Genomic DNA, 17,967 nt, shown 5'->3' with positions numbered 1-17,967 from the left:
AGCAGCAAGCCGAAAAGTGCAGGCATGTGAGGGATCTAGAGGTTGACAGCATGTCTTCTTAACGGGAGTCCAGGTGGCCATCTCCACAAATGGACTTTTCAGAATCCTTGGGTGGCACCGTAGTCGGAAACCAATTCTGGTTATCGCTTCTCGGCCTTTTGGCTAAGATCAAGTGTAGTATCTGTTCTTATCAGTTTAATATCTGATACGTCCCCTATCTGGGGACCATATATTAAATGGATTTTTAGAACAGGGAGATGGAAAAAGAGCTTGCTCTGTCCACTCCACGCATTGACCTGGTATTGCAGTATCTCCAGGACCGGTGCACCCCTTCTTTAATGCAGTTTCTAAAATCAGAAAGAATTGAATTCAATGCTTTTTGTTCATTTTGCTTGTTTGTCGGATTTTGGGATGGACTCTTTGGCTTTGCTTTTCTTCTCCTCATTGGATTTTTCATGTTAAAAGTTGCAGAAGCCAGATGACAAGCTCATTTTGGTTCAACTTCAGCAACTGTGCATTGCATTGCCATGTAATGTAATGTAATGCAATGCTATCTATCTAGCTCTCCCTCTATACTTCCTTTTGGATAAACAGACATATTAGGCAAGCATTTTGGAGCTTTCACCTAAATAACTACAGGTGGTGAGATAAGCTGCACAATATAATTGACCTTTCAGTATATTGTTGCACACACACCATCTATTTAGCAAATGCCCTTGTTATCAACAGCAGCCTTTTAAACTCACCTGAGCTAACAGGTATGTGAGCTGGTTACTCTGCTGCGCTTAAAATTTCTTTTTTGGTTTGCTACAATGCCTTTTCTGAAACGTTGTCTCCCTCTGCTGGAACACTGACTTCTTTCATTTAATGCCTGCAGACTATAAAAGAGAAACCAACCCAAAAAGTTTGGTTGATTAGTCTGTGGCATTCTTTTAAACTGTTGCTTATGGCGGTCTCTGTGAGCTTCTCAGTGACATTCAGCCATTCAGGTATCCCGCCTGCAGTAGACGGAATGTGGCAATGGAACGCTGGCTGCGCGTGTCATAATAGGCTCTGAGCCTTTATATACCTGCGCACAGCAGCAGCCACCTTCAGTCTGCTGCTGGACAGCCAGCAGCAGCAGCAGCAGGAGAGGTAATTAATCAGCAACCCTCCTGCTAAGGGTAGACAGCTGCTCGTTCCACCCCCCCCCCGCCTTAATTGGTTCTCCTCCCTTCCAACGGTGTTGAGGCGGGTGGGAACAGCCGGGGGTTGAGGGTACTGTGCTAAAAGAGGTGGAGTTATGCAGATCTAAAACGCGTGGATTGCAGCAGCAGCAAGCCGAAAAGTGCAGGCATGTGAGGGATCTAGAGGTTGACAGCATGTCTTCTTAACGGGAGTCCAGGTGGCCATCTCCACAAATGGACTTTTCAGAATCCTTGGGTGGCACCGTAGTCGGAAACCAATTCTGGTTATCGCTTCTCGGCCTTTTGGCTAAGATCAAGTGTAGTATCTGTTCTTATCAGTTTAATATCTGATACGTCCCCTATCTGGGGACCATATATTAAATGGATTTTTAGAACAGGGAGATGGAAAAAGAGCTTGCTCTGTCCACTCCACGCATTGACCTGGTATTGCAGTATCTCCAGGACCGGTGCACCCCTTCTTTAATGCAGTTTCTAAAATCAGAAAGAATTGAATTCAATGCTTTTTGTTCATTTTGCTTGTTTGTCGGATTTTGGGATGGACTCTTTGGCTTTGCTTTTCTTCTCCTCATTGGATTTTTCATGTTAAAAGTTGCAGAAGCCAGATGACAAGCTCATTTTGGTTCAACTTCAGCAACTGTGCATTGCATTGCCATGTAATGTAATGTAATGCAATGCTATCTATCTAGCTCTCCCTCTATACTTCCTTTTGGATAAACAGACATATTAGGCAAGCGTTTTGGAGCTTTCACCTAAATAACTACAGGTGGTGAGATAAGCTGCACAATATAATTGACCTTTCAGTATATTGTTGCACACACACCATCTATTTAGCAAATGCCCTTGTTATCAACAGCAGCCTTTTAAACTCACCTGAGCTAACAGGTATGTGAGCTGGTTACTCTGCTGCGCTTAAAATTTCTTTTTTGGTTTGCTACAATGCCTTTTCTGAAACGTTGTCTCCCTCTGCTGGAACACTGACTTCTTTCATTTAATGCCTGCAGACTATAAAAGAGAAACCAACCCAAAAAGTTTGGTTGATTAGTCTGTGGCATTCTTTTAAACTGTTGCTTATGGCGGTCTCTGTGAGCTTCTCAGTGACATTCAGCCATCCAGGTATCCCGCCTGCAGTAGACGGAATGTGGCAATGGAACGCTGGCTGCGCGTGTCATAATAGGCTCTGAGCCTTTATATACCTGCGCACAGCAGCAGCCACCTTCAGTCTGCTGCTGGACAGCCAGCAGCAGCAGCAGCAGGAGAGGTAATTAATCAGCAACCCTCCTGCTAAGGGTAGACAGCTGCTCGTTCCACCCCCCCCCCCGCCTTAATTGGTTCTCCTCCCTTCCAACGGTGTTGAGGCGGGTGGGAACAGCCGGGGGTTGAGGGTACTGTGCTAAAAGAGGTGGAGTTATGCAGATCTAAAACGCGTGGATTGCAGCAGCAGCAAGCCGAAAAGTGCAGGCATGTGAGGGATCTAGAGGTTGACAGCATATCTTCTTAACGGGAGTCCAGGTGGCCATCTCCACAAATGGACTTTTCAGAATCCTTGGGTGGCACCGTAGTCGGAAACCAATTCTGGTTATCGCTTCTCGGCCTTTTGGCTAAGATCAAGTGTAGTATCTGTTCTTATCAGTTTAATATCTGATACGTCCCCTATCTGGGGACCATATATTAAATGGATTTTTAGAACAGGGAGATGGAAAAAGAGCTTGCTCTGTCCACTCCACGCATTGACCTGGTATTGCAGTATCTCCAGGACCGGTGCACCCCTTCTTTAATGCAGTTTCTAAAATCAGAAAGAATTGAATTCAATGCTTTTTGTTCATTTTGCTTGTTTGTCGGATTTTGGGATGGACTCTTTGGCTTTGCTTTTCTTCTCCTCATTGGATTTTTCATGTTAAAAGTTGCAGAAGCCAGATGACAAGCTCATTTTGGTTCAACTTCAGCAACTGTGCATTGCATTGCCATGTAATGTAATGTAATGCAATGCTATCTATCTAGCTCTCCCTCTATACTTCCTTTTGGATAAACAGACATATTAGGCAAGCATTTTGGAGCTTTCACCTAAATAACTACAGGTGGTGAGATAAGCTGCACAATATAATTGACCTTTCAGTATATTGTTGCACACACACCATCTATTTAGCAAATGCCCTTGTTATCAACAGCAGCCTTTTAAACTCACCTGAGCTAACAGGTAGGTGAGCTGGTTACTCTGCTGCGCTTAAAATTTCTTTTTTGGTTTGCTACAATGCCTTTTCTGAAACGTTGTCTCCCTCTGCTGGAACACTGACTTCTTTCATTTAATGCCTGCAGACTATAAAAGAGAAACCAACCCAAAAAGTTTGGTTGATTAGTCTGTGGCATTCTTTTAAACTGTTGCTTATGGCGGTCTCTGTGAGCTTCTCAGTGACATTCAGCCATCCAGGTATCCCGCCTGCAGTAGACGGAATGTGGCAATGGAACGCTGGCTGCGCGTGTCATAATAGGCTCTGAGCCTTTATATACCTGCGCACAGCAGCAGCCACCTTCAGTCTGCTGCTGGACAGCCAGCAGCAGCAGCAGCAGGAGAGGTAATTAATCAGCAACCCTCCTGCTAAGGGTAGACAGCTGCTCGTTCCACCCCCCCCCGCCTTAATTGGTTCTCCTCCCTTCCAACGGTGTTGAGGCGGGTGGGAACAGCCGGGGGTTGAGGGTACTGTGCTAAAAGAGGTGGAGTTATGCAGATCTAAAACGCGTGGATTGCAGCAGCAGCAAGCCGAAAAGTGCAGGCATGTGAGGGATCTAGAGGTTGACAGCATGTCTTCTTAACGGGAGTCCAGGTGGCCATCTCCACAAATGGACTTTTCAGAATCCTTGGGTGGCACCGTAGTCGGAAACCAATTCTGGTTATCGCTTCTCGGCCTTTTGGCTAAGATCAAGTGTAGTATCTGTTCTTATCAGTTTAATATCTGATACGTCCCCTATCTGGGGACCATATATTAAATGGATTTTTAGAACAGGGAGATGGAAAAAGAGCTTGCTCTGTCCACTCCACGCATTGACCTGGTATTGCAGTATCTCCAGGACCGGTGCACCCCTTCTTTAATGCAGTTTCTAAAATCAGAAAGAATTGAATTCAATGCTTTTTGTTCATTTTGCTTGTTTGTCGGATTTTGGGATGGACTCTTTGGCTTTGCTTTTCTTCTCCTCATTGGATTTTTCATGTTAAAAGTTGCAGAAGCCAGATGACAAGCTCATTTTGGTTCAACTTCAGCAACTGTGCATTGCATTGCCATGTAATGTAATATAATGCAATGCTATCTATCTAGCTCTCCCTCTATACTTCCTTTTGGATAAACAGACATATTAGGCAAGCATTTTGGAGCTTTCACCTAAATAACTACAGGTGGTGAGATAAGCTGCACAATATAATTGACCTTTCAGTATATTGTTGCACACACACCATCTATTTAGCAAATGCCCTTGTTATCAACAGCAGCCTTTTAAACTCACCTGAGCTAACAGGTATGTGAGCTGGTTACTCTGCTGCGCTTAAAATTTCTTTTTTGGTTTGCTACAATGCCTTTTCTGAAACGTTGTCTCCCTCTGCTGGAACACTGACTTCTTTCATTTAATGCCTGCAGACTATAAAAGAGAAACCAACCCAAAAAGTTTGGTTGATTAGTCTGTGGCATTCTTTTAAACTGTTGCTTATGGCGGTCTCTGTGAGCTTCTCAGTGACATTCAGCCATCCAGGTATCCCGCCTGCAGTAGACGGAATGTGGCAATGGAACGCTGGCTGCGCGTGTCATAATAGGCTCTGAGCCTTTATATACCTGCGCACAGCAGCAGCCACCTTCAGTCTGCTGCTGGACAGCCAGCAGCAGCAGCAGCAGGAGAGGTAATTAATCAGCAACCCTCCTGCTAAGGGTAGACAGCTGCTCGTTCCACCCCCCCCCCCCGCCTTAATTGGTTCTCCTCCCTTCCAACGGTGTTGAGGCGGGTGGGAACAGCCGGGGGTTGAGGGTACTGTGCTAAAAGAGGTGGAGTTATGCAGATCTAAAACGCGTGGATTGCAGCAGCAGCAAGCCGAAAAGTGCAGGCATGTGAGGGATCTAGAGGTTGACAGCATATCTTCTTAACGGGAGTCCAGGTGGCCATCTCCACAAATGGACTTTTCAGAATCCTTGGGTGGCACCGTAGTCGGAAACCAATTCTGGTTATCGCTTCTCGGCCTTTTGGCTAAGATCAAGTGTAGTATCTGTTCTTATCAGTTTAATATCTGATACGTCCCCTATCTGGGGACCATATATTAAATGGATTTTTAGAACAGGGAGATGGAAAAAGAGCTTGCTCTGTCCACTCCACGCATTGACCTGGTATTGCAGTATCTCCAGGACCGGTGCACCCCTTCTTTAATGCAGTTTCTAAAATCAGAAAGAATTGAATTCAATGCTTTTTGTTCATTTTGCTTGTTTGTCGGATTTTGGGATGGACTCTTTGGCTTTGCTTTTCTTCTCCTCATTGGATTTTTCATGTTAAAAGTTGCAGAAGCCAGATGACAAGCTCATTTTGGTTCAACTTCAGCAACTGTGCATTGCATTGCCATGTAATGTAATGTAATGCAATGCTATCTATCTAGCTCTCCCTCTATACTTCCTTTTGGATAAACAGACATATTAGGCAAGCATTTTGGAGCTTTCACCTAAATAACTACAGGTGGTGAGATAAGCTGCACAATATAATTGACCTTTCAGTATATTGTTGCACACACACCATCTATTTAGCAAATGCCCTTGTTATCAACAGCAGCCTTTTAAACTCACCTGAGCTAACAGGTAGGTGAGCTGGTTACTCTGCTGCGCTTAAAATTTCTTTTTTGGTTTGCTACAATGCCTTTTCTGAAACGTTGTCTCCCTCTGCTGGAACACTGACTTCTTTCATTTAATGCCTGCAGACTATAAAAGAGAAACCAACCCAAAAAGTTTGGTTGATTAGTCTGTGGCATTCTTTTAAACTGTTGCTTATGGCGGTCTCTGTGAGCTTCTCAGTGACATTCAGCCATCCAGGTATCCCGCCTGCAGTAGACGGAATGTGGCAATGGAACGCTGGCTGCGCGTGTCATAATAGGCTCTGAGCCTTTATATACCTGCGCACAGCAGCAGCCACCTTCAGTCTGCTGCTGGACAGCCAGCAGCAGCAGCAGCAGGAGAGGTAATTAATCAGCAACCCTCCTGCTAAGGGTAGACAGCTGCTCGTTCCACCCCCCCCCCGCCTTAATTGGTTCTCCTCCCTTCCAACGGTGTTGAGGCGGGTGGGAACAGCCGGGGGTTGAGGGTACTGTGCTAAAAGAGGTGGAGTTATGCAGATCTAAAACGCGTGGATTGCAGCAGCAGCAAGCCGAAAAGTGCAGGCATGTGAGGGATCTAGAGGTTGACAGCATATCTTCTTAACGGGAGTCCAGGTGGCCATCTCCACAAATGGACTTTTCAGAATCCTTGGGTGGCACCGTAGTCGGAAACCAATTCTGGTTATCGCTTCTCGGCCTTTTGGCTAAGATCAAGTGTAGTATCTGTTCTTATCAGTTTAATATCTGATACGTCCCCTATCTGGGGACCATATATTAAATGGATTTTTAGAACAGGGAGATGGAAAAAGAGCTTGCTCTGTCCACTCCACGCATTGACCTGGTATTGCAGTATCTCCAGGACCGGTGCACCCCTTCTTTAATGCAGTTTCTAAAATCAGAAAGAATTGAATTCAATGCTTTTTGTTCATTTTGCTTGTTTGTCGGATTTTGGGATGGACTCTTTGGCTTTGCTTTTCTTCTCCTCATTGGATTTTTCATGTTAAAAGTTGCAGAAGCCAGATGACAAGCTCATTTTGGTTCAACTTCAGCAACTGTGCATTGCATTGCCATGTAATGTAATGTAATGCAATGCTATCTATCTAGCTCTCCCTCTATACTTCCTTTTGGATAAACAGACATATTAGGCAAGCATTTTGGAGCTTTCACCTAAATAACTACAGGTGGTGAGATAAGCTGCACAATATAATTGACCTTTCAGTATATTGTTGCACACACACCATCTATTTAGCAAATGCCCTTGTTATCAACAGCAGCCTTTTAAACTCACCTGAGCTAACAGGTATGTGAGCTGGTTACTCTGCTGCGCTTAAAATTTCTTTTTTGGTTTGCTACAATGCCTTTTCTGAAACGTTGTCTCCCTCTGCTGGAACACTGACTTCTTTCATTTAATGCCTGCAGACTATAAAAGAGAAACCAACCCAAAAAGTTTGGTTGATTAGTCTGTGGCATTCTTTTAAACTGTTGCTTATGGCGGTCTCTGTGAGCTTCTCAGTGACATTCAGCCATCCAGGTATCCCGCCTGCAGTAGACGGAATGTGGCAATGGAACGCTGGCTGCGCGTGTCATAATAGGCTCTGAGCCTTTATATACCTGCGCACAGCAGCAGCCACCTTCAGTCTGCTGCTGGACAGCCAGCAGCAGCAGCAGCAGGAGAGGTAATTAATCAGCAACCCTCCTGCTAAGGGTAGACAGCTGCTCGTTCCACCCCCCCCCCGCCTTAATTGGTTCTCCTCCCTTCCAACGGTGTTGAGGCGGGTGGGAACAGCCGGGGGTTGAGGGTACTGTGCTAAAAGAGGTGGAGTTATGCAGATCTAAAACGCGTGGATTGCAGCAGCAGCAAGCCGAAAAGTGCAGGCATGTGAGGGATCTAGAGGTTGACAGCATATCTTCTTAACGGGAGTCCAGGTGGCCATCTCCACAAATGGACTTTTCAGAATCCTTGGGTGGCACCGTAGTCGGAAACCAATTCTGGTTATCGCTTCTCGGCCTTTTGGCTAAGATCAAGTGTAGTATCTGTTCTTATCAGTTTAATATCTGATACGTCCCCTATCTGGGGACCATATATTAAATGGATTTTTAGAACAGGGAGATGGAAAAAGAGCTTGCTCTGTCCACTCCACGCATTGACCTGGTATTGCAGTATCTCCAGGACCGGTGCACCCCTTCTTTAATGCAGTTTCTAAAATCAGAAAGAATTGAATTCAATGCTTTTTGTTCATTTTGCTTGTTTGTCGGATTTTGGGATGGACTCTTTGGCTTTGCTTTTCTTCTCCTCATTGGATTTTTCATGTTAAAAGTTGCAGAAGCCAGATGACAAGCTCATTTTGGTTCAACTTCAGCAACTGTGCATTGCATTGCCATGTAATGTAATGTAATGCAATGCTATCTATCTAGCTCTCCCTCTATACTTCCTTTTGGATAAACAGACATATTAGGCAAGCATTTTGGAGCTTTCACCTAAATAACTACAGGTGGTGAGATAAGCTGCACAATATAATTGACCTTTCAGTATATTGTTGCACACACACCATCTATTTAGCAAATGCCCTTGTTATCAACAGCAGCCTTTTAAACTCACCTGAGCTAACAGGTATGTGAGCTGGTTACTCTGCTGCGCTTAAAATTTCTTTTTTGGTTTGCTACAATGCCTTTTCTGAAACGTTGTCTCCCTCTGCTGGAACACTGACTTCTTTCATTTAATGCCTGCAGACTATAAAAGAGAAACCAACCCAAAAAGTTTGGTTGATTAGTCTGTGGCATTCTTTTAAACTGTTGCTTATGGCGGTCTCTGTGAGCTTCTCAGTGACATTCAGCCATCCAGGTATCCCGCCTGCAGTAGACGGAATGTGGCAATGGAACGCTGGCTGCGCGTGTCATAATAGGCTCTGAGCCTTTATATACCTGCGCACAGCAGCAGCCACCTTCAGTCTGCTGCTGGACAGCCAGCAGCAGCAGCAGCAGGAGAGGTAATTAATCAGCAACCCTCCTGCTAAGGGTAGACAGCTGCTCGTTCCACCCCCCCCCCCGCCTTAATTGGTTCTCCTCCCTTCCAACGGTGTTGAGGCGGGTGGGAACAGCCGGGGGTTGAGGGTACTGTGCTAAAAGAGGTGGAGTTATGCAGATCTAAAACGCGTGGATTGCAGCAGCAGCAAGCCGAAAAGTGCAGGCATGTGAGGGATCTAGAGGTTGACAGCATGTCTTCTTAACGGGAGTCCAGGTGGCCATCTCCACAAATGGACTTTTCAGAATCCTTGGGTGGCACCGTAGTCGGAAACCAATTCTGGTTATCGCTTCTCGGCCTTTTGGCTAAGATCAAGTGTAGTATCTGTTCTTATCAGTTTAATATCTGATACGTCCCCTATCTGGGGACCATATATTAAATGGATTTTTAGAACAGGGAGATGGAAAAAGAGCTTGCTCTGTCCACTCCACGCATTGACCTGGTATTGCAGTATCTCCAGGACCGGTGCACCCCTTCTTTAATGCAGTTTCTAAAATCAGAAAGAATTGAATTCAATGCTTTTTGTTCATTTTGCTTGTTTGTCGGATTTTGGGATGGACTCTTTGGCTTTGCTTTTCTTCTCCTCATTGCATTTTTCATGTTAAAAGTTGCAGAAGCCAGATGACAAGCTCATTTTGGTTCAACTTCAGCAACTGTGCATTGCATTGCCATGTAATGTAATGTAATGCAATGCTATCTATCTAGCTCTCCCTCTATACTTCCTTTTGGATAAACAGACATATTAGGCAAGCATTTTGGAGCTTTCACCTAAATAACTACAGGTGGTGAGATAAGCTGCACAATATAATTGACCTTTCAGTATATTGTTGCACACACACCATCTATTTAGCAAATGCCCTTGTTATCAACAGCAGCCTTTTAAACTCACCTGAGCTAACAGGTATGTGAGCTGGTTACTCTGCTGCGCTTAAAATTTCTTTTTTGGTTTGCTACAATGCCTTTTCTGAAACGTTGTCTCCCTCTGCTGGAACGCTGACTTCTTTCATTTAATGCCTGCAGACTATAAAAGAGAAACCAACCCAAAAAGTTTGGTTGATTAGTCTGTGGCATTCTTTTAAACTGTTGCTTATGGCGGTCTCTGTGAGCTTCTCAGTGACATTCAGCCATCCAGGTATCCCGCCTGCAGTAGACGGAATGTGGCAATGGAACGCTGGCTGCGCGTGTCATAATAGGCTCTGAGCCTTTATATACCTGCGCACAGCAGCAGCCACCTTCAGTCTGCTGCTGGACAGCCAGCAGCAGCAGCAGCAGGAGAGGTAATTAATCAGCAACCCTCCTGCTAAGGGTAGACAGCTGCTCGTTCCACCCCCCCCCCGCCTTAATTGGTTCTCCTCCCTTCCAACGGTGTTGAGGCGGGTGGGAACAGCCGGGGGTTGAGGGTACTGTGCTAAAAGAGGTGGAGTTATGCAGATCTAAAACGCGTGGATTGCAGCAGCAGCAAGCCGAAAAGTGCAGGCATGTGAGGGATCTAGAGGTTGACAGCATGTCTTCTTAACGGGAGTCCAGGTGGCCATCTCCACAAATGGACTTTTCAGAATCCTTGGGTGGCACCGTAGTCGGAAACCAATTCTGGTTATCGCTTCTCGGCCTTTTGGCTAAGATCAAGTGTAGTATCTGTTCTTATCAGTTTAATATCTGATACGTCCCCTATCTGGGGACCATATATTAAATGGATTTTTAGAACAGGGAGATGGAAAAAGAGCTTGCTCTGTCCACTCCACGCATTGACCTGGTATTGCAGTATCTCCAGGACCGGTGCACCCCTTCTTTAATGCAGCTTCTAAAATCAGAAAGAATTGAATTCAATGCTTTTTGTTCATTTTGCTTGTTTGTCGGATTTTGGGATGGACTCTTTGGCTTTGCTTTTCTTCTCCTCATTGGATTTTTCATGTTAAAAGTTGCAGAAGCCAGATGACAAGCTCATTTTGGTTCAACTTCAGCAACTGTGCATTGCATTGCCATGTAATGTAATGTAATGCAATGCTATCTATCTAGCTCTCCCTCTATACTTCCTTTTGGATAAACAGACATATTAGGCAAGAATTTTGGAGCTTTCACCTAAATAACTACAGGTGGTGAGATAAGCTGCACAATATAATTGACCTTTCAGTATATTGTTGCACACACACCATCTATTTAGCAAATGCCCTTGTTATCAACAGCAGCCTTTTAAACTCACCTGAGCTAACAGGTATGTGAGCTGGTTACTCTGCTGCGCTTAAAATTTCTTTTTTGGTTTGCTACAATGCCTTTTCTGAAACGTTGTCTCCCTCTGCTGGAACACTGACTTCTTTCATTTAATGCCTGCAGACTATAAAAGAGAAACCAACCCAAAAAGTTTGGTTGATTAGTCTGTGGCATTCTTTTAAACTGTTGCTTATGGCGGTCTCTGTGAGCTTCTCAGTGACATTCAGCCATCCAGGTATCCCGCCTGCAGTAGACGGAATGTGGCAATGGAACGCTGGCTGCGCGTGTCATAATAGGCTCTGAGCCTTTATAAACCTGCGCACAGCAGCAGCCACCTTCAGTCTGCTGCTGGACAGCCAGCAGCAGCAGCAGCAGGAGAGGTAATTAATCAGCAACCCTCCTGCTAAGGGTAGACAGCTGCTCGTTCCACCCCCCCCCCCGCCTTAATTGGTTCTCCTCCCTTCCAACGGTGTTGAGGCGGGTGGGAACAGCCGGGGGTTGAGGGTACTGTGCTAAAAGAGGTGGAGTTATGCAGATCTAAAACGCGTGGATTGCAGCAGCAGCAAGCCGAAAAGTGCAGGCATGTGAGGGATCTAGAGGTTGACAGCATGTCTTCTTAACGGGAGTCCAGGTGGCCATCTCCACAAATGGACTTTTCAGAATCCTTGGGTGGCACCGTAGTCGGAAACCAATTCTGGTTATCGCTTCTCGGCCTTTTGGCTAAGATCAAGTGTAGTATCTGTTCTTATCAGTTTAATATCTGATACGTCCCCTATCTGTGGACCATATATTAAATGGATTTTTAGAACAGGGAGATGGAAAAAGAGCTTGCTCTGTCCACTCCACGCATTGACCTGGTATTGCAGTATCTCCAGGACCGGTGCACCCCTTCTTTAATGCAGTTTCTAAAATCAGAAATAATTGAATTCAATGCTTTTTGTTCATTTTGCTTGTTTGTCGGATTTTGGGATGGACTCTTTGGCTTTGCTTTTCTTCTCCTCATTGGATTTTTCATGTTAAAAGTTGCAGAAGCCAGATGACAAGCTCATTTTGGTTCAACTTCAGCAACTGTGCATTGCATTGCCATGTAATGTAATGTAATGCAATGCTCTCTATCTAGCTCTCCCTCTATACTTCCTTTTGGATAAACAGACATATTAGGCAAGCATTTTGGAGCTTTCACCTAAATAACTACAGGTGGTGAGATAAGCTGCACAATATAATTGACCTTTCAGTATATTGTTGCACACACACCATCTATTTAGCAAATGCCCTTGTTATCAACAGCAGCCTTTTAAACTCACCTGAGCTAACAGGTATGTGAGCTGGTTATTCTGCTGCGCTTAAAATTTCTTTTTTGGTTTGCTACAATGCCTTTTCTGAAACGTTGTCTCCCTCTGCTGGAACACTGACTTCTTTCATTTAATGCCTGCAGACTATAAAAGAGAAACCAACCCAAAAAGTTTGGTTGATTAGTCTGTGGCATTCTTTTAAACTGTTGCTTATGGCGGTCTCTGTGAGCTTCTCAGTGACATTCAGCCATCCAGGTATCCCGCCTGCAGTAGACGGAATGTGGCAATGGAACGCTGGCTGCGCGTGTCATAATAGGCTCTGAGCCTTTATATACCTGCGCACAGCAGCAGCCACCTTCAGTCTGCTGCTGGACAGCCAGCAGCAGCAGCAGCAGGAGAGGTAATTAATCAGCAACCCTCCTGCTAAGGGTAGACAGCTGCTCGTTCCACCCCCCCCCCACCTTTATTGGTTCTCCTCCCTTCCAACGGTGTTGAGGCGGGTGGGAACAGCCGGGGGTTGAGGGTACTGTGCTAAAAGAGGTGGAGTTATGCAGATCTAAAACGCGTGGATTGCAGCAGCAGCAAGCCGAAAAGTGCAGGCATGTGAGGGATCTAGAGGTTGACAGCATGTCTTCTTAACGGGAGTCCAGGTGGCCATCTCCACAAATGGACTTTTCAGAATCCTTGGGTGGCACCGTAGTCGGAAACCAATTCTGGTTATCGCTTCTCGGCCTTTTGGCTAAGATCAAGTGTAGTATCTGTTCTTATCAGTTTAATATCTGATACGTCCCCTATCTGGGGACCATATATTAAATGGATTTTTAGAACAGGGAGATGGAAAAAGAGCTTGCTCTGTCCACTCCACGCATTGACCTGGTATTGCAGTATCTCCAGGACCGGTGCACCCCTTCTTTAATGCAGTTTCTAAAATCAGAAAGAATTGAATTCAATGCTTTTTGTTCATTTTGCTTGTTTGTCGGATTTTGGGATGGACTCTTTGGCTTTGCTTTTCTTCTCCTCATTGGATTTTTCATGTTAAAAGTTGCAGAAGCCAGATGACAAGCTCATTTTGGTTCAACTTCAGCAACTGTGCATTGCATTGCCATGTAATGTAATGTAATGCAATGCTATCTATCTAGCTCTCCCTCTATACTTCCTTTTGGATAAACAGACATATTAGGCAAGCATTTTGGAGCTTTCACCTAAATAACTACAGGTGGTGAGATAAGCTGCACAATATAATTGACCTTTCAGTATATTGTTGCACACACACCATCTATTTAGCAAATGCCCTTGTTATCAACAGCAGCCTTTTAAACTCACCTGAGCTAACAGGTATGTGAGCTGGTTACTCTGCTGCGCTTAAAATTTCTTTTTTGGTTTGCTACAATGCCTTTTCTGAAACGTTGTCTCCCTCTGCTGGAACACTGACTTCTTTCATTTAATGCCTGCAGACTATAAAAGAGAAACCAACCCAAAAAGTTTGGTTGATTAGTCTGTGGCACTCTTTTAAACTGTTGCTTATGGCGGTCTCTGTGAGCTTCTCAGTGACATTCAGCCATCCAGGTATCCCGCCTGCAGTAGACGGAATGTGGCAATGGAACGCTGGCTGCGCGTGTCATAATAGGCTCTGAGCCTTTATATACCTGCGCACAGCAGCAGCCACCTTCAGTCTGCTGCTGGACAGCCAGCAGCAGCAGCAGCAGGAGAGGTAATTAATCAGCAACCCTCCTGCTAAGGGTAGACAGCTGCTCGTTCCACCCCCCCCCGCCTTAATTGGTTCTCCTCCCTTCCAACGGTGTTGAGGCGGGTGGGAACAGCCGGGGGTTGAGGGTACTGTGCTAAAAGAGGTGGAGTTATGCAGATCTAAAACGCGTGGATTGCAGCAGCAGCAAGCCGAAAAGTGCAGGCATGTGAGGGATCTAGAGGTTGACAGCATGTCTTCTTAACGGGACTCCAGGTGGCCATCTCCACAAATGGACTTTTCAGAATCCTTGGGTGGCACCGTAGTCGGAAACCAATTCTGGTTATCGCTTCTCGGCCTTTTGGCTAAGATCAAGTGTAGTATCTGTTCTTATCAGTTTAATATCTGATACGTCCCCTATCTGGGGACCATATATTAAATGGATTTTTAGAACAGGGAGATGGAAAAAGAGCTTGCTCTGTCCACTCCACGCATTGACCTGGTATTGCAGTATCTCCAGGACCGGTGCACCCCTTCTTTAATGCAGTTTCTAAAATCAGAAAGAATTGAATTCAATGCTTTTTGTTCATTTTGCTTGTTTGTCGGATTTTGGGATGGACTCTTTGGCTTTGCTTTTCTTCTCCTCATTGGATTTTTCATGTTAAAAGTTGCAGAAGCCAGATGACAAGCTCATTTTGGTTCAACTTCAGCAACTGTGCATTGCATTGCCATGTAATGTAATGTAATGCAATGCTATCTATCTAGCTCTCCCTCTATACTTCCTTTTGGATAAACAGACATATTAGGCAAGCATTTTGGAGCTTTCACCTAAATAACTACAGGTGGTGAGATAAGCTGCACAATATAATTGACCTTTCAGTATATTGTTGCACACACACCATCTATTTAGCAAATGCCCTTGTTATCAACAGCAGCCTTTTAAACTCACCTGAGCTAACAGGTATGTGAGCTGGTTACTCTGCTGCGCTTAAAATTTCTTTTTTGGTTTGCTACAATGCCTTTTCTGAAACGTTGTCTCCCTCTGCTGGAACACTGACTTCTTTCATTTAATGCCTGCAGACTATAAAAGAGAAACCAACCCAAAAAGTTTGGTTGATTAGTCTGTGGCATTCTTTTAAACTGTTGCTTATGGCGGTCTCTGTGAGCTTCTCAGTGACATTCAGCCATCCAGGTATCCCGCCTGCAGTAGACGGAATGTGGCAATGGAACGCTGGCTGCGCGTGTCATAATAGGCTCTGAGCCTTTATATACCTGCGCACAGCAGCAGCCACCTTCAGTCTGCTGCTGGACAGCCAGCAGCAGCAGCAGCAGGAGAGGTAATTAATCAGCAACCCTCCTGCTAAGGGTAGACAGCTGCTCGTTCCACCCCCCCCCCGCCTTAATTGGTTCTCCTCCCTTCCAACGGTGTTGAGGCGGGTGGGAACAGCCGGGGGTTGAGGGTACTGTGCTAAAAGAGGTGGAGTTATGCAGATCTAAAACGCGTGGATTGCAGCAGCAGCAAGCCGAAAAGTGCAGGCATGTGAGGGATCTAGAGGTTGACAGCATGTCTTCTTAACGGGAGTCCAGGTGGCCATCTCCACAAATGGACTTTTCAGAATCCTTGGGTGGCACCGTAGTCGGAAACCAATTCTGGTTATCGCTTTTCGGCCTTTTGGCTAAGATCAAGTGTAGTATCTGTTCTTATCAGTTTAATATCTGATACGTCCCCTATCTGGGGACCATATATTAAATGGATTTTTAGAACAGGGAGATGGAAAAAGAGCTTGCTCTGTCCACTCCACGCATTGACCTGGTATTGCAGTATCTCCAGGACCGGTGCACCCCTTCTTTAATGCAGTTTCTAAAATCAGAAAGAATTGAATTCAATGCTTTTTGTTCATTTTGCTTGTTTGTCGGATTTTGGGATGGACTCTTTGGCTTTGCTTTTCTTCTCCTCATTGGATTTTTCATGTTAAAAGTTGCAGAAGCCAGATGACAAGCTCATTTTGGTTCAACTTCAGCAACTGTGCATTGCATTGCCATGTAATGTAATGTAATGCAATGCTATCTATCTAGCTCTCCCTCTATACTTCCTTTTGGATAAACAGACATATTAGGCAAGCATTTTGGAGCTTTCACCTAAATAACTACAGGTGGTGAGATAAGCTGCACAATATAATTGACCTTTCAGTATATTGTTGCACACACACCATCTATTTAGCAAATGCCCTTGTTATCAACAGCAGCCTTTTAAACTCACCTGAGCTAACAGGTATGTGAGCTGGTTACTCTGCTGCGCTTAAAATTTCTTTTTTGGTTTGCTACAATGCCTTTTCTGAAACGTTGTCTCCCTCTGCTGGAACACTGACTTCTTTCATTTAATGCCTGCAGACTATAAAAGAGAAACCAACCCAAAAAGTTTGGTTGATTAGTCTGTGGCATTCTTTTAAACTGTTGCTTATGGCGGTCTCTGTGAGCTTCTCAGTGACATTCAGCCATCCAGGTATCCCGCCTGCAGTAGACGGAATGTGGCAATGGAACGCTGGCTGCGCGTGTCATAATAGGCTCCGAGCCTTTATATACCTGCGCACAGCAGCAGCCACCTTCAGTCTGCTGCTGGACAGCCAGCAGCAGCAGCAGCAGGAGAGGTAATAAATCAGCAACCCTCCTGCTAAGGGTAGACAGCTGCTCGTTCCACCCCCCCCCCCGCCTTAACTGGTTCTCCTCCCTTCCAACGGTGTTGAGGCGGGTGGGAACAGCCGGGGGTTGAGGGTACTGTGCTAAAAGAGGTGGAGTTATGCAGATCTAAAACGCGTGGATTGCAGCAGCAGCAAGCCGAAAAGTGCAGGCATGTGAGGGATCTAGAGGTTGACAGCATGTCTTCTTAACGGGAGTCCAGGTGGCCATCTCCACAAATGGACTTTTCAGAATCCTTGGGTGGCACCGTAGTCGGAAACCAATTCTGGTTATCGCTTCTCGGCCTTTTGGCTACGATCAAGTGCTTTATTGCAGGAGATTGTGGTTGAAGGGCACTCGGGTACCCCTCTCCTTGGCCTGGCAGGATCGTCCACTTTGGTGGACTTAACCTGCTTGCTGCTATTAGGGAGAGGGCTTAGTCCCAGGGTAACGAGTTGCGATCCCCCAGCTTCCAGGTGTTTTTCGCTGCAAGAACACTGGGAGCGCAGATTGCAAGCGGCTGCAATTTGCAACCTTGTTGCGTTTTTCCATGGAGGTTGACCCTAACCTCGTGCCTCTTTATGCGAGGCTAAAAAACTCTATCCGAGTTCACTTCACGGCGGGTGGCTCGGATATGAGGAAATTAGGGTATGTAGTCCAGGACGTGCTCAGGAACCTTCTTGGTGTACAAAGGAATGAAATTCTCTCCATCCAGGATTATCCCAGAAGAGGTGACTATGACATCACATTCACCGGAGAAGGTATTTTTAGAGATGTACTAGAAAAGTTAAAAAAAGTTGAAAATAGTCCTGTTTTGAAAGGGATACAAATTGTTGAGCACGTCCTGGATGAGGTAAGACTGGTTATTGTAAAAATATTTTCGCCCTTTGTTTCTGCTCCAGAAGTAATGTCATTTCTAGCAATTTATTTTAAAAGTGTTAAATGTATTGGGAAGATATTAAACGAATATAACATATGGACATCTAAGTGGAAATTCCTTGTGAAGTGTACAAGAGATCCAAATACACCAGGTGGTATACGGCTCCCCCCTGCCCGTTTCAAAATTGGGC

The 17,967-nt window shown here is 45.2% G+C and overlaps 13 non-coding genes across 13 annotated transcripts; all 13 read left to right on the top strand.

The window, feature by feature from the left end:
- Nucleotides 1-142: 142 nt before the first annotated feature.
- LOC141190514 (U2 spliceosomal RNA) lies at nt 143-333 on the top strand. The gene has a single exon (XR_012264539.1). It is a non-coding gene; the product is annotated as a U2 spliceosomal RNA (small nuclear RNA).
- Nucleotides 334-1,453: 1,120 nt separating this feature from the next.
- Nucleotides 1,454-1,644, top strand: LOC141190513 (U2 spliceosomal RNA). The gene has a single exon (XR_012264538.1). It is a non-coding gene; the product is annotated as a U2 spliceosomal RNA (small nuclear RNA).
- A 1,121-nt stretch (nt 1,645-2,765) lies between these two features.
- LOC141190512 (U2 spliceosomal RNA) lies at nt 2,766-2,956 on the top strand. The gene has a single exon (XR_012264537.1). It is a non-coding gene; the product is annotated as a U2 spliceosomal RNA (small nuclear RNA).
- Nucleotides 2,957-4,075: 1,119 nt separating this feature from the next.
- Nucleotides 4,076-4,266, top strand: LOC141190511 (U2 spliceosomal RNA). The gene has a single exon (XR_012264536.1). It is a non-coding gene; the product is annotated as a U2 spliceosomal RNA (small nuclear RNA).
- Nucleotides 4,267-5,388: 1,122 nt separating this feature from the next.
- On the top strand, nt 5,389-5,579 carry LOC141190509 (U2 spliceosomal RNA). Its single transcript, XR_012264534.1, has one exon. It is a non-coding gene; the product is annotated as a U2 spliceosomal RNA (small nuclear RNA).
- Nucleotides 5,580-6,699: 1,120 nt separating this feature from the next.
- LOC141190507 (U2 spliceosomal RNA) lies at nt 6,700-6,890 on the top strand. Its single transcript, XR_012264533.1, has one exon. It is a non-coding gene; the product is annotated as a U2 spliceosomal RNA (small nuclear RNA).
- Nucleotides 6,891-8,010: 1,120 nt separating this feature from the next.
- On the top strand, nt 8,011-8,201 carry LOC141190506 (U2 spliceosomal RNA). Its single transcript, XR_012264532.1, has one exon. It is a non-coding gene; the product is annotated as a U2 spliceosomal RNA (small nuclear RNA).
- Nucleotides 8,202-9,322: 1,121 nt separating this feature from the next.
- On the top strand, nt 9,323-9,513 carry LOC141190505 (U2 spliceosomal RNA). The gene has a single exon (XR_012264531.1). It is a non-coding gene; the product is annotated as a U2 spliceosomal RNA (small nuclear RNA).
- A 1,120-nt stretch (nt 9,514-10,633) lies between these two features.
- LOC141190504 (U2 spliceosomal RNA) lies at nt 10,634-10,824 on the top strand. Its single transcript, XR_012264530.1, has one exon. It is a non-coding gene; the product is annotated as a U2 spliceosomal RNA (small nuclear RNA).
- Nucleotides 10,825-11,945: 1,121 nt separating this feature from the next.
- LOC141185142 (U2 spliceosomal RNA) lies at nt 11,946-12,136 on the top strand. The gene has a single exon (XR_012259832.1). It is a non-coding gene; the product is annotated as a U2 spliceosomal RNA (small nuclear RNA).
- Nucleotides 12,137-13,256: 1,120 nt separating this feature from the next.
- LOC141190503 (U2 spliceosomal RNA) lies at nt 13,257-13,447 on the top strand. Its single transcript, XR_012264529.1, has one exon. It is a non-coding gene; the product is annotated as a U2 spliceosomal RNA (small nuclear RNA).
- A 1,119-nt stretch (nt 13,448-14,566) lies between these two features.
- Nucleotides 14,567-14,757, top strand: LOC141190502 (U2 spliceosomal RNA). The gene has a single exon (XR_012264528.1). It is a non-coding gene; the product is annotated as a U2 spliceosomal RNA (small nuclear RNA).
- A 1,120-nt stretch (nt 14,758-15,877) lies between these two features.
- LOC141185060 (U2 spliceosomal RNA) lies at nt 15,878-16,068 on the top strand. The gene has a single exon (XR_012259757.1). It is a non-coding gene; the product is annotated as a U2 spliceosomal RNA (small nuclear RNA).
- The last annotated feature ends 1,899 nt before the right edge of the window (nt 16,069-17,967 follow it).

The sequence above is a fragment of the Phyllobates terribilis genome, unplaced genomic scaffold (assembly GCF_046119375.1).
Source record: "Phyllobates terribilis strain yellow unplaced genomic scaffold, ASM4611937v1 Scaffold_40__1_contigs__length_11209783, whole genome shotgun sequence".
NCBI lineage: Eukaryota > Metazoa > Chordata > Amphibia > Anura > Dendrobatidae > Phyllobates > Phyllobates terribilis.
Note: the sequence above shows the minus strand (reverse complement) of the source record. Positions and strands in the feature narration are given on the sequence as shown.